This window comes from Gasterosteus aculeatus, chromosome 20, assembly GCF_964276395.1.
Source record: "Gasterosteus aculeatus chromosome 20, fGasAcu3.hap1.1, whole genome shotgun sequence".
Classification (NCBI taxonomy): domain Eukaryota; kingdom Metazoa; phylum Chordata; class Actinopteri; order Perciformes; family Gasterosteidae; genus Gasterosteus; species Gasterosteus aculeatus.
The window spans coordinates 20823038-20836058 of NC_135707.1; the positions used below are offsets into that span (position 1 = coordinate 20823038).

Consider the following 13021-nt stretch of genomic DNA (forward strand, 5'->3'; position numbering starts at 1 on the left):
AACCATCTTAACGGGGAAATAAGTTATTCTAAAAGCAGCCCTTAGCAGGCGGCGTGGCTGGAGAGCAGCCGAAGATTTAAGGCGTGGATGGCGAGGGGGGCGGCGGGAGCGGACGCACCTCGCAGTATCGATCGGACCCTGAAAGCACCGTCTCCACCGGTAATGATGGTACATGATGCTTGTAGCTGCTTGTCATCTACGCTCCACTACGGTTACATAAAGGTGTCGTTTGTTTTGACAACGTTTTATCTCATAATTTAGACTTTCTATCCACCTTGCTTTAGTGCGGAAACGGGCTTCTATAGTTGGGTGAATGCGTCACTCCAGCCAATCCAAAGACGGGGTTTGTAACCAATCAGGTGTAGAGACCATGTGACTGGCTCCGCGTGTTAATTTCATCGACGAAAACTATGCTGAAATTTTTTTGTTAACAAACCTTTTTTCCCTGACTAAGACGAGACTAAGACGTGACGAAACCGATCTTAAAAAATAAAAACTAAGACTAAATCTATTCTAACTTTCATTAACGAGACGAGACGAACATGTTGGTGGTTGACAAAGTCACGATACTTTTTCCCCCTAAATCCGCACGCAGCTGACAGACAACAGACAAAGTACGGCGGATATTAACGCGCCATGATGACGTCATCCACGAACCCAGGACGCTCGCAGCGGCGCAGCGGTGGTTCTTGTGCACCGACTACGGACCGCGACGACTATTTTACGCTTCGCCGAGTTTGAACGTGGCTTCGTTAGTTTAGCTCAGCTGCCTGTTAGCTGCCTGTTAGCGGGCTGAAGCCGCGCTGCTTCACAGAAACATGAAGACCCGTTTAAAGACTGTCGGACCTTTCTGCTCTGTTCTCTGGCGACGGCAGGCAGCGTTTCCTCGGCTGGATGAGACGCTCCGTCACAAACACCTCTAACGTAATAAACTCATTGCAGGTTCTGAAGCCAAGAAAATAATGTATTGCAGCGATTGTAGGACGTTAAGGTCTCTTTTGTTGGGACAGTGGAAACAATAAAGGACCATGAAGTTTCAAAAGCATTGCAAGTAAACAGACAAAGACAACAAAGTGTTGCGTTTAGGTCCCTGGTCCTCATGAAGTTGTTACACCTTTGCCAATTTGTTAAATTGCCTTGCAAATAAATGCTTTGCTATTTGTTAAAATCCAAATCCTTTCATGTAATGATGTTTCACCTGTCATTTAAATCAGCTCACACAAACACTTCAACCATTTGTTCTTGGCCCGGCTCCTCCGTCACATTTTACCCATTGTGCCCACGGGTCAAAAAGTTTGCCGACCTGCTATAGACCTGTCCTATGAGGGACATCCATAGGCCTGTCCTATGAGGGACATCTATAGGCCTGTCCTATGAGGGACATCTATAGGCCTGTCCTATGAGGGACATCTATAGACCTGTCCTAGGAGGGACATCTATAGACCTGTCCTAGGAGGGACATCTGATGGACAACCAAGTACTGCAAGCTAGACTATTATGCAGCTGTAGACACAACACAGGGGGTCCCTGGGCCTGAGAAGGGAAGAAAAGGAGTTTAATATGGCTGTTAAATGTGACTAAAACTAATTACATTTTAGTCTAGTTTTCGTCAACTAAAACTAAGAAGGATTAAAATGACTAAATGTGACTAAAACTAATATACATTTTCATCTAAAGACTAAGACTAAATCAAAAATAGCCGCCAAAATGAACACTGCGCGAGACGGACTTTTGCTGGCGGATGTTTGATTTACGCTCGCGCATCAACCTGATTTGCGCTCTGGAATTTTGACAGTGATTTGCGCTGATAGACTGCAGTATCTTATGCGCCTTATTGTGCGGAAAACACGGCACATGAGCTCCGGAGAAAAGGGTTTACAAAACATACATTGTCGGTTAATACATTTTAAATCGGTTAAATTCTTAAGGTCATTTAATCATCCCTAGTTTATATTTTGATCAGTTGTGATTAGCAATCTCACATATACACAAACTGAATATAGCTTCACAAAGCACGCCTGCATCCAGGAGCCCAGTCTACACCATGTGACTTCAGTCAGGCAAACGTCCATCGTATACAGGGTTTGACTGGGCTCGATATACTGACACTAGGGCTGCAACTAACAATTATTTTGTAATCGACTAATCTATCGACTATTTACCACAGTGCAGGAGCGTGGAAACAAACAAAGAGGCAAGTATCCTTTTGGCTACAACGTGTGACTGTTTATTTCCATCCAATAACTTTGTTCTTGAGCTTAAAAGGTTAATACAAATGTAATCATCATAATAAATACATTGAAAAGTAATAAGCGGAAATGATAAGCGATTTGTAAATGTGGGAGGCGACATGTTGTAGAGTGAGCCGGAAAAATTCTGCAGCCGAGCCTCCGGTCCATTAGACAACCTCAGCACCCATTTCAACACCACAACAGAACACAATTTTTATTTTCAGAAGAATGTTTTATTTTGAAAATTGACCGGCTTTTCTACTAATTATGTGCTCGTCCCTCTGACATATTCCCCAAGCGTCACAAGGCGTTTTTCTTCATGTTTACAATTGTCCTCTTACCGTGCACGGCAGTTTCGCCCACCAGCGAACAGAGAGCGCACGACTACTACACCCCCCCTCCCCCGTCGGTCGTTCCACCCGCAACGACTACTACCCCCCGTTATTCCTCCGGACTTTCTCGAGCGGTCCGCGAAATATTGTCTGACATGGAAACGGTCCGTGAGGTAAAACAGGTTGGGGACCACTGATGTAGACAATAGAATCCATAGCGCCCTCAGCACTTCCTGTGATGTATTGCAATGCTGAATGAAAAAGACTCGTAGCTCTGAATCTTTCTATAATATACGCCACGCCGAACATCTTTTATATTCAACGTTGATTAGGTGGACTAGTCGTTGCAGCCCTAATTGAAGCTCCCAGCCTCTTTGGACAAGCCGCTCACTGGTAATCTGTGACAAGGTCAACTTGCTTTTAATGTCAACACGCTGGGGCTCCAAACACTTGTGTACATTTAAAATCACAAAGTTGGACCAATACTTGGTGGATAATCACAAAGGTCTCTTACTCGGGGGAATTCAATTCAGTCCTTGGTTCGTTGTCATTTTAAAAACAAAAACACATGAATTCAAACCTATTTGTGAGCTGCAAATATTAACTATTCTTAAGCTACTTTTTCTGGATGATAAATGAAACATGATTCTTGACTGGTCATGGATGTATCTTCATTATGCACAAGGCAGGACCCACAGGACCAGCACAAGTTACTGGCACGCTCCTCTGGACGTGAATTTCCTTCTTAGACACACTGGTGGAGACGTTACTACCTGGTGGCTCCATGTTGAGCTTCAGAACACGTTTTCACAACCACATTGAGTACAACAACTGTAGAAACTCAGTCAAACTCGTCTACTATACAGTGTGAATGTTTGATGCTATTATGGGAGCCTGCAGCCAAGCCACCGTTTAATGCTGTTTTGTGTCTCAACATGTCCAAGAAACATTTGCCACTATGCCTTTTGATTTGAGTGTGTGCTGCAGTGGAGCAGATTAAATCAACCACTTCAGGGCTTGAAATAAAAAAAGGTATAAAATGAATAAAGCATGGAAACACAAATAAGCTGAGCTTTGACCTATTTCCTACATGTGTTGAAGACCACTTTGGAACACAAACCAAAAGGAGTCATTGTTAGCTCTGGGTTAGAGAACACTGCTGTAGATTTGGCTCCGTGTCCGGAGAACACTTATCCTCTGTGGAACATGACTCCCTAACACTCCTCTTGTTTCCCTCCATCTCTCCTTCCCAACAGCTGCTGTCTTGCAGAGGAGCTTCTCACATTGTGTCCACGAAACGGTCGGGGATGCTAATTTATTGTCCCCCGTTCCTCTCATCCTCGTCCTCACCATGGCGTCCAAATTCCATTCCCTCTGGCTTGGGAAATGATAAGCGATTTGTAAATGTGGGAGGCGACATGTTGTAGAGTGAGCCGGAAAAATGCTGCAGCCGAGCATCCGGTCCATTAGACAACCTCCGCTCCCATTTCAACACCATAACAGAAATGCTACCTACTAGCACTGGTAGTGATGAAGGGTGGGGGGGGCATTGAGGTTTTGCTGCAAAAAAAAGTAAAGCTAAGCAATGTCAGACACACACACACTGCCATCTCCCTTTTCCCGCTACTTCCTTCCAATTCCTTCCTTTCCACTGAGACTCAGGTGGGCCGTCCACTTTCAAGCTGTCATGCTAGCATGAGGGCTCATCATCAGTCTCCCCCCAGCCAAACAGAACCACAACACACACACACACACATACACACACACACACGTAGAGACACTATCCGTAGTTGCCTTACAAATGCATATATGCCGTCTGCACATCTTCTGCATTGTGCACAATATTAACTTACATGTGTGTGTCTGGGGAATACTATCCATGCTCAAACTCTCACACACACACACACACACACACACACATACACACACACACACACGCTACAGAAGCAATGTATCCAAATGGCGAGAAATAGGTGGAAAGGGGGGCAGATGGGATGCAGGACAAAATAAGCACCAATCTCAGCCTTCCTCTTACCTTCCAGGAGGAAACAGCTCACCTGGGTGCCTCTGAAGATCAGACAGAACGCATTCAGGGCAACCTCTCTCCCTGCGAACCAGCTCTAAACACACCTCTCTCTCTCCCTCTATCTCTCTCCTCCGCTCCCTTTTGCAAGCTGGAAATGATGAGGTTGTACTATGAGCACGGGGGAATGAAATCTGAGGCGACGGAGGCTGCCTTTTTTCTGGCAGACAGCCTTGCCAGAGTGTGAGCGTGCGGTTGTGAGGGACAAATGAGGGTGAGTGGGGGTGTCGAGAAGGAGTGGGATCCAGCAGCTGGGATAGAAGAGGTCCGTTCACAAGGACATCCTGAAAGACTAGAGGACCCCTACTCGACAGAGATGGTACAGCCCAGAGGAGTTTAAGGAAGCAGTGTGTGCAGCCGCTAGCAGCTAGCCTCGGAGGCCAAAGGGGGGCAGGCTGGTGTGGGAGTATGAGCTGCGTTCTGTGAATGTGAAACCTGGGTGTCTCACAAGCCTAAAGCGTAATTATTGCCAGAAGATACAACTGCATCAATACAAATGGGTTCAGCAGATTGGTGATGACCTACGAGGAACTTTGAGAAAATATATTATACCTGAAACTCTGATTTACAACAAAACATTCAATTAAATTCATTTTATTTTGTATCCCAGAATCTCAAATTACAATTTCTCCTCACAGGTCTGTACACATACGACATCCTCTGTCCCGAAACCCTCACATCGGCACATGTGTTTGCTTCAATTACAGTAGAAAATACTATAGGTACCACAAAACTCGAGCCCTCCTAAATGGTACATGGTACCAATAGAACCCCTCCATTCTCGGTACCAGGTCGGTCCAGGTTCCAAGCCAGCTGAGGCAATACTAGAAGACGTGTTAAACCACTGATTGGTCAGAGTGAATCATCAATATCAAAACATCAGACACATATATGAACCCAAATGTATGTTGAAATAACCACCTGTCATGCAGCAATGTACACACAACACTACTCTGTACACCAGGTTAATATTCTAGATGACGGAACAGCAGTTTCAGTGGTTTGTCTCCATACGGCCGGCTCCTATGATTCTACGGTAGCCTTGAACGGACAAAACAAACACTGGTCATTCCAATACGTCACCATATTTCTCCATCCCACTTTGCACATTGGAGAACCTTCAGAACCTTCAGTTGGTTGCAATCTGCAACCTCACCACAAGATATGTTTAAATCCTACACAATTTAATCCAACCCTGTTCATCTTATTTTGTATAGCCCAACATCACAAATTATCCTCAGAGGGCTTTACAGTCTGTACGCATGCGAACATGCAGTATTTTTGGATTGAATATAGTTTGGACTCAGTTCTTATTCCTAATTAGCTCTGTATTATTATTCTTGGATCAATAAAGAAGCTTAGTACTTCACAGATATATTTTAACACGTCATGTCAAAGTGTCCCTGAGAAAGACACCGAACCCCTAATTGCTCCCCGGGCCAAATGTACAAAACATGGATTAAAAATGCAATGTGAGTCGCTTTGGATAAAAGCGTCAGCTGAATGACCTGTAATGTAATGTAATATAATATAATGTAACAGACTGACAGACAAATGTACCCGGTCAATGGAGGTTCTCACTTTTTAAGCATTGCAATTAATAAACACACCCAGAAACGTCTTAAAATTAAATATCAGCGTATCACTTTACTCCAAGACAATGTATTGAAGTAAAACAGGATAATAATGTATGATAGTGTATAATAATAGTAATAGTACATATAATAGTGTAGGATTCTTAACTTTGTGTTACACAATGCAACATTAGACGCAATAACGTTGCCTTCACACACTTCATTGTGACATTCATACCCAGGAATAACGTAACTAAGCCGGCAAACCAACCTTTAAAACAACAAACGTTGCCGGTCTGGTTTGACGGTTCGTAGAAACCAAAGAACCTGAGGGTCGATAAACACCCGGTGGTACCTTTCCTCTGAGACGACGCCGTGCAGCAGACACGGTGCATATTCACGGAGCAGCCGGTCCTCCGGTGTTATCCAAAGCGGCTCGCATCATTACCGGTTGCTCAGAGCGCCATCTGGTGGTCCTCCCTCGGCTCACCGTTGCCAACAGACGGAGCCAGGGCGGTTAGCTGGGTTAGCTAGCAGCAAGCTAACGGTGCTACTTTAGCCAACCGCTGAATTAACAGTGAAGTAACGTTGAGTCACAGCGTGTCAAAGTTCACTGCTACTCCTCACACAGGTAGTGACCCAAATAATCTTGCTGATAATTCATACATCATTGAAATATTACCCTTTCCGTAACACTTTGAACAAAACCCGTTAACCAGCTATTCCCTCTCGCGCTCGCCCGCGCGCTCTCTCCTCGCGCGCGCCCCCGTCCGCCCAGTCATGTGACCACAAACACTACTGACAGAACACGTCACATCGACGCTTCTATCAGAAGGGAAACATAAAAACACCAACAACCGTACATTTTATCACACAAATTAAATATGTAGTTTAACCTTAACTTTTATTTTTTTTATTTTACCTTTATTTAACCAGCTAAAAGTCCCATTGAGATCCAGATCTCATTTTCAACCAGTCGGAAAACATTAAAAGATACAAGTTCAGACAATTTCAGTTCAGCCTGGAGATTGTTCCAGGTTGATGGGGCGGCAAAACTGAACGCTTTTTCCCCCAATTCTGTCCGCACTCGTGGAATGTACAAGCAGTAAATATCACTGGACCTCAAAGCGTACCGGTTTTCTGCTCCATGGAAGAGTCAACTAGATGGAGACGGAACCATACCGAGGAGAGCCTTATAGATCAAGGACAACCAGTGAGTTTCTCTCCGAGAGCCCAGAGATGGCCACCCGGACGTCATGTAAAGCTGACAGTGATGTGTGAGTGAAGATATACAGTGTCCAGAGCTGCTAGGCCTTTGGACGAAGCACATATGCACAGCACATCTCCATAGTCAACTAAAGGTAAAAAAGTTGACGAGTTTTACCAGGTTTTCAATATGTAATTTAAAAGAGGGCTCCCTATCTAAAAGAACACCTAAGTATTTATAATTGGTGACAATCTCGATTGGGTTACCTTGGGCAGTTTTTACAGATACATTTTCATTTGAGTAAGGAGCTTTTGACAACACAATGATTTTTGATTTGTTGGCATTTAAAACCAATTTGAGATTTTGTAGGTGGTCCTGTACAGCGTTAAAAGCAGATTGTAACAACTGAAATGCAAGCACCAGTGAGGACGCACAACAATAAATAACACTGTCGTCAGCATAAAAAAGTGATAAGCAGCATTACACAAAGATCAAAGAAAATAAAATAGGTCCCAGGACCGAACCCTGAGGGCGGCGGTGACTGTACTGTGTTGCTTCCTAAAGCCAGATTGGAAATTATTTAAGATACTATTAGTATCTAAGAAAAATTTTAATTGTTCGCTAATTCTTTTTTTAATTAACTGTTTAGTTTATTTATTGATTTATTGAGTCAAACTATTTATTAACACTGAATGTATACATGTTTTTTTACATGGGCTACACTGTATTATACTTTTTGGTTGCGGATTTCATATTTTCAGATTCAAATCTTATATTTTGGGTGGTGTGGTGGTCAGCACCGTCTCCTCACAGCAGGAAGGTCCTGGTTCCACTCCGCCCAGTGGCCTTTCTGTGTGCAGTCTGCATGTTCTCCCCGTGTCTGCATGGTTCTCTCCGGGTTCTCCGGCTTCCTCCCACAGTCCAAAGACATGCTCTGGGGATCAGGTTAATTGACTCTAAATTGCCCGTAGGTGTGTGAGTGTGAATGGTTGTGTGTCTCTGTGTAGCCCTGTGATTGGCTGGTGACCAGTCCAGGATGAACCCGTCTATCGCCTGAAGTTGGCTGGACAGACTCCAGCCCCCTGCGAACAGGTGTGCAGGATAAGCGGTTTGACAATGGACGGGGGCGTCTCAGGGTTTTTGTGCAAACAGCATTACATTAAATAGAAAGTAAGGACGGGTGTAAATTGAACCCTTGTTTAATTTAATCAAGTTTAAAAGTCTGTTGCAACAGAATTTAAAGTTAAACCATCATTCACTTAAGTTTGAGCATGAATCCATGTTGGTGTAACCCAACTAAAATGGTGTAACCCCAAGTACTACACTGTAACCAAGTACTTCATTGTAACACACACACACACACACACACACAGGAGAAGAAGCTGCCGTCCAAATCAAAACACTAATCATTGGATGCAGGGCCCTTTTCCTTTGTTCACCCTTTGCTGCTTCTTTCCCTCCGCCATGGTTGACCTTGACTGACAGTCAGGTTGCCAGAGGAACCACATGTCTGTTCCATGGTAGTGAGGCAGCAATGTGTGAAATTCACAGTAAGGCGGCTCGGATTGGATCTAAAGTGGAGTCAATTTATGAGCCACAGCAGACGCAAATCGGTTTAGACCGTAACAAAATGCAGTGGACATTATTAGCATTTTAAAAGGATTTAACACCGTAAACATCTACAACCCAACACACACACTGTCTCTCTTGTGCTCACCACATTATTGTTTGTTGCTGATTCAGATATTGGTCTGGTAATTGCATAGTAGTTTGCAGTAGTTGCAAAATTAATTTTGTTTTCTGTGATTTTTTGTCCATTTGTAATGTGATAATACATGGCGGTGCTCGAATTCAAATCTTCACTCTTAATGTGGAATAGTCTGACTATTGACACATGGGCTGAAAACAAATGATGATTTGTAGTTTCTTATCGGCCGGCGGCGTTTCACGCAGGTGGTTTCGTGTTATCAGATCCATGCTTAGTGTGTTGTGCGGTTTGGGGTGTCCTGCAGCAGCATTTTGAAAGATCTGCATTCTTGGATGACAGCAGAGGTCATCCAGGAAGGAGCCCTGGCTTCTCTGAATCAATGCTGATGGTGGGTGTTGCTTCTCACACAGCGACTCTTAAGTCGTGCATCGTGAGGGGTGTTGCTACATGGCAGCAAGTCAGCGATGTAGACTACGAGAGTACAAAAGAGCTTTGCTGGTTGTATCAGATACTGGTTACATCTGATGGTGGTTGTCCCTACAGTGGTGAATATCAATTCTAAGACTTAAGTTAATATTTATTTTGTGAATATTGTGATTCCATATTGATGTCAATGATTTAGTTTCAGACTTGCTATTAACTAGACATGCTACATATTTTTGTTTAAAATTCATTGTTGTGTCTATTTTACACTAGCACGTTTTGCATTAACAACATGACGCCGGTGTCACAGTGTCAAGTCTCGGAGGCAATCTGTCACAGGCTGTAGAAGATTAATCATTTTCTGGGGTGTCAGATTGTGTGACGAACACCCACCGAATTGTAGTGTTAAGATGCAAAACTGGAAAGAACAAGCGATTTGTCGAAAATGTGTGTGAATCTGATCTGGTTTACAACAGAGGGCAACATGGACCTAGATCACAAAGTCACTTTCATATACGCCTTGTTGATACGACGCCCCGCCGACCGAACCATCCACGCCCGCCCCCGAACCATCCACGCCCGCCCCCGAACCATCCACGCCCGCCCCCGAACCATTCACGCCCGCCGACCGAACCATCCACGCCCGCCCCCCGAACCATCCACGCCTGCCCCCCGAACCATTCACGCCCGCCAACCGAACCATCCACGCCCGCCCCCGAACCATCCACGCCCGCCGACCGAACCATCCACGCCCGCCCCCGAACCATCCACGCCCGCCCCCGAACCATTCACGCCCGCCGACCGAACCATCCACGCCCGCCCCCCGAACCATCCACGCCTGCCCCCCGAACCATTCACGCCCGCCAACCGAACCATCCACGCCCGCCCCCGAACCATCCACGCCCGCCGACCGAACCATCCACGCCCGCCCCCGAACCATCCACGCCCGCCCCCGAACCATTCACGCCCGCCGACCGAACCATCCACGCCCGCCCCCCGAACCATCCACGCCTGCCCCCCGAACCATTCACGCCCGCCGACCGAACCATCCACGCCCGCCCCCCGAACCATCCACGCCTGCCCCCCGAACCATCCACGCCCGCCCCCCGAACCATCCACGCCCGCCGACCGAACCATCCACGCCCGCCCCCCGAACCATCCACGCCCGCCGACCGAACCATCCACGCCCGCCCCCTGCCGACCGATCCATCCGCGCCTGCCCTCCGAACCATTCACGCCCACCGACCGAACCATCCGCGCCTGCCCCCCGAACCATCCACGCCCGTCCCCCGCTGACCGAACCATCCACCCCCGCCCTCCGCCCCCCGAACCATCCACGCCCGTCCCCCGCTGACCGAACCATCCACCCCCGCCCTCCGCCGACCGAACCATCCGCGCCCGCCCCCCGCTGACTGAACCATCCGCGCCTGCCCCCCGAACCATCCACGCCCGCCCTCCGGCGACCGAACCATCCGCGCCCGCCACCCGCCGACCGAACCGTGATTTTACTGGTCTGGCCCACTTAACATCAAGGTGGGCAGTATGTGCCCCTTACCTAAAATGGATTTGACACCCCTGCACTAGAGCCAGGCCTAAATTCCCCTTGAAATCAGATATCACATCACACCCCCACCCCTCCTCCTGCTGCTGCCTGTATCAGGCTGTAGGATCCTGCTGATGTCTCTGGCTTCTCATCAGAAGAAATAGAGCCTCCGAGTAGCCCGTCATTGTTATTCTGCTGCGCTCAACACATTGCCTGCCACCTCTGGGGCCTCGGGCAGATCGATAGAGGAGCAGACCCAATCAAACACAGGGACAGCCAATCAGAAATATAAAAACTGCTGATTGGAAAAACATTTTGTCTCTCGAGCGTCGCCATTCCATCTTAAACTTAATTGGTAAAACAACATGTTGGCCGGAGGGGGTGTGCTTCTTTGTGTTGGTGGTCAAACGTCTCATGAGTCTGCCCGTTTGCTCGCTCTGAGGGCTGAAACTGGAAATGTGAATCAGAATGAAAGTCCGCTGAAGGACATAACAGGAGCACATGAAACAGACAGAGCTGCTGCAGAAATGAAAGCAATGCCATAATCCTGATTCATCACTGAGCACACTGCTGTAAACAGGCGTGACTCCTAAAGCTGGACTGACCTTGGCTCGCTTCTTTGCTTCCCTTACTGTAGCCTTGCAGCTTTTAAGACTCAAGCAAAGGAGAATTCCACTGATGCTTACTAAATCACGCGCTGTGGGGAGAGAAATGTCTCACGTAGCCTTAATTGCGTACATCTGTTGTCCCAAGGCATCACTGGGAGGCATGTGGACTCTGAGGTAATAGCAAGAGCTGCTCAACAGGAGACACTAAAGGGCGTCTGTCCCGGTGCTGGAAAGGATGACAGATTGACTGAAAGTGTGGCCAGCAGATGGCAATGCGTCTCCAACAGGCTGCTGCAATGGGCCTTCAAAGACCTCGTACTAACGGGTAAAGTGTGTGGAATCTTTTTCTTCTGAAAGATGGGACGTTATTGATCAGAAAGTCTCACAGAGCCAATATGTAGTTTGTGAGTAAGTGACAGATGCAGGCAACAGTTTTTGAAGTTGCTCCAGAGAACGTCTCATGATCCTCTTCTTTTTTACAGAACATTTTTGTTCTCTGAGACATGTTGGCAGGGAGGATGGGCGAATACAGCAGAGATGATATCACTGCTGACTCACCCAACAACAGCCGCAGTGACTGGATCTACAATTGGCCATGTTGAGGTTAATATAGATCTCCGCTTAATATCAGTCCATATCTTCGAAAAGTCTGCATCTTCTATTGGATATAGACATAAAAAAGACGCCTGGTTGCTTAATGAGAACGTCTATTTCAGCAGTTAAAACAGGCCACAGTTTGGCATGAGAGATGGTATTTACTGATCAGCCTGTTGTATCGCTGACTGGTATAAACAGGAAGCCTTTCTGCTAACATCGGGATGGACCGCAACAACACTGGGGACCATTGGGATGTAGCCTGAGTATGCTGACATGACACACAAGTTAAAAAGCCACAGAATGATACCAGAATACTACTGAGACTAAAACTAGTGCAGCAGTCAGGAAAACTCCAACATATGTTCTTTTTATTGTAATAATCTGAAAGGCCTCGGGTTAACGTGGCGTGGATTGGGATGGTGCAGCCGTGTGGGGCCATAAACGTGAAGTGCTGCCTCTCAAACAGCTCTCCGTCAGGGAGGGAGGAAGCCTCGAATCCTCTGGCGGTGGTAGTGGGAAACTGTTGCATGACAAAGTGCTTTATCTGGAGCTAGATAAGGGAAGGTTGCAGCCTGCTGCAGACAGCGACGCGGCCACAGAGGATGAAAGGCATCCTTTGTTGCCAGCCCAGATTCAGCGAGGGAGCCTGTCAACTTTCTGTGGAAGGGAAAACATAAAAAGATATTCATATGGCCGCCTCACGCTTCTGTGGGCC

General features: G+C 46.6%; 1 protein-coding gene across 3 annotated transcripts in view; it reads right to left on the bottom strand.

Moving 5' to 3' along the window:
- Positions 1-13021, bottom strand: part of cdk14 (cyclin dependent kinase 14) — a 116556-nt gene that overhangs the window by 88709 nt on the left and 14826 nt on the right. Inside the window, exon 1 of one of the 3 annotated variants that reach the window (XM_040164537.2) lies at positions 4599-4857. The exons of 1 other annotated variant lie outside the window; for it this stretch is intronic. The gene's annotated coding sequence lies outside the window, so the exon portion shown is untranslated. Of the gene's footprint in view, positions 1-4598; positions 4858-13021 lie in introns of those variants that run through there. One more of the 3 variants, XM_040164538.2, reaches the window with a different exon arrangement.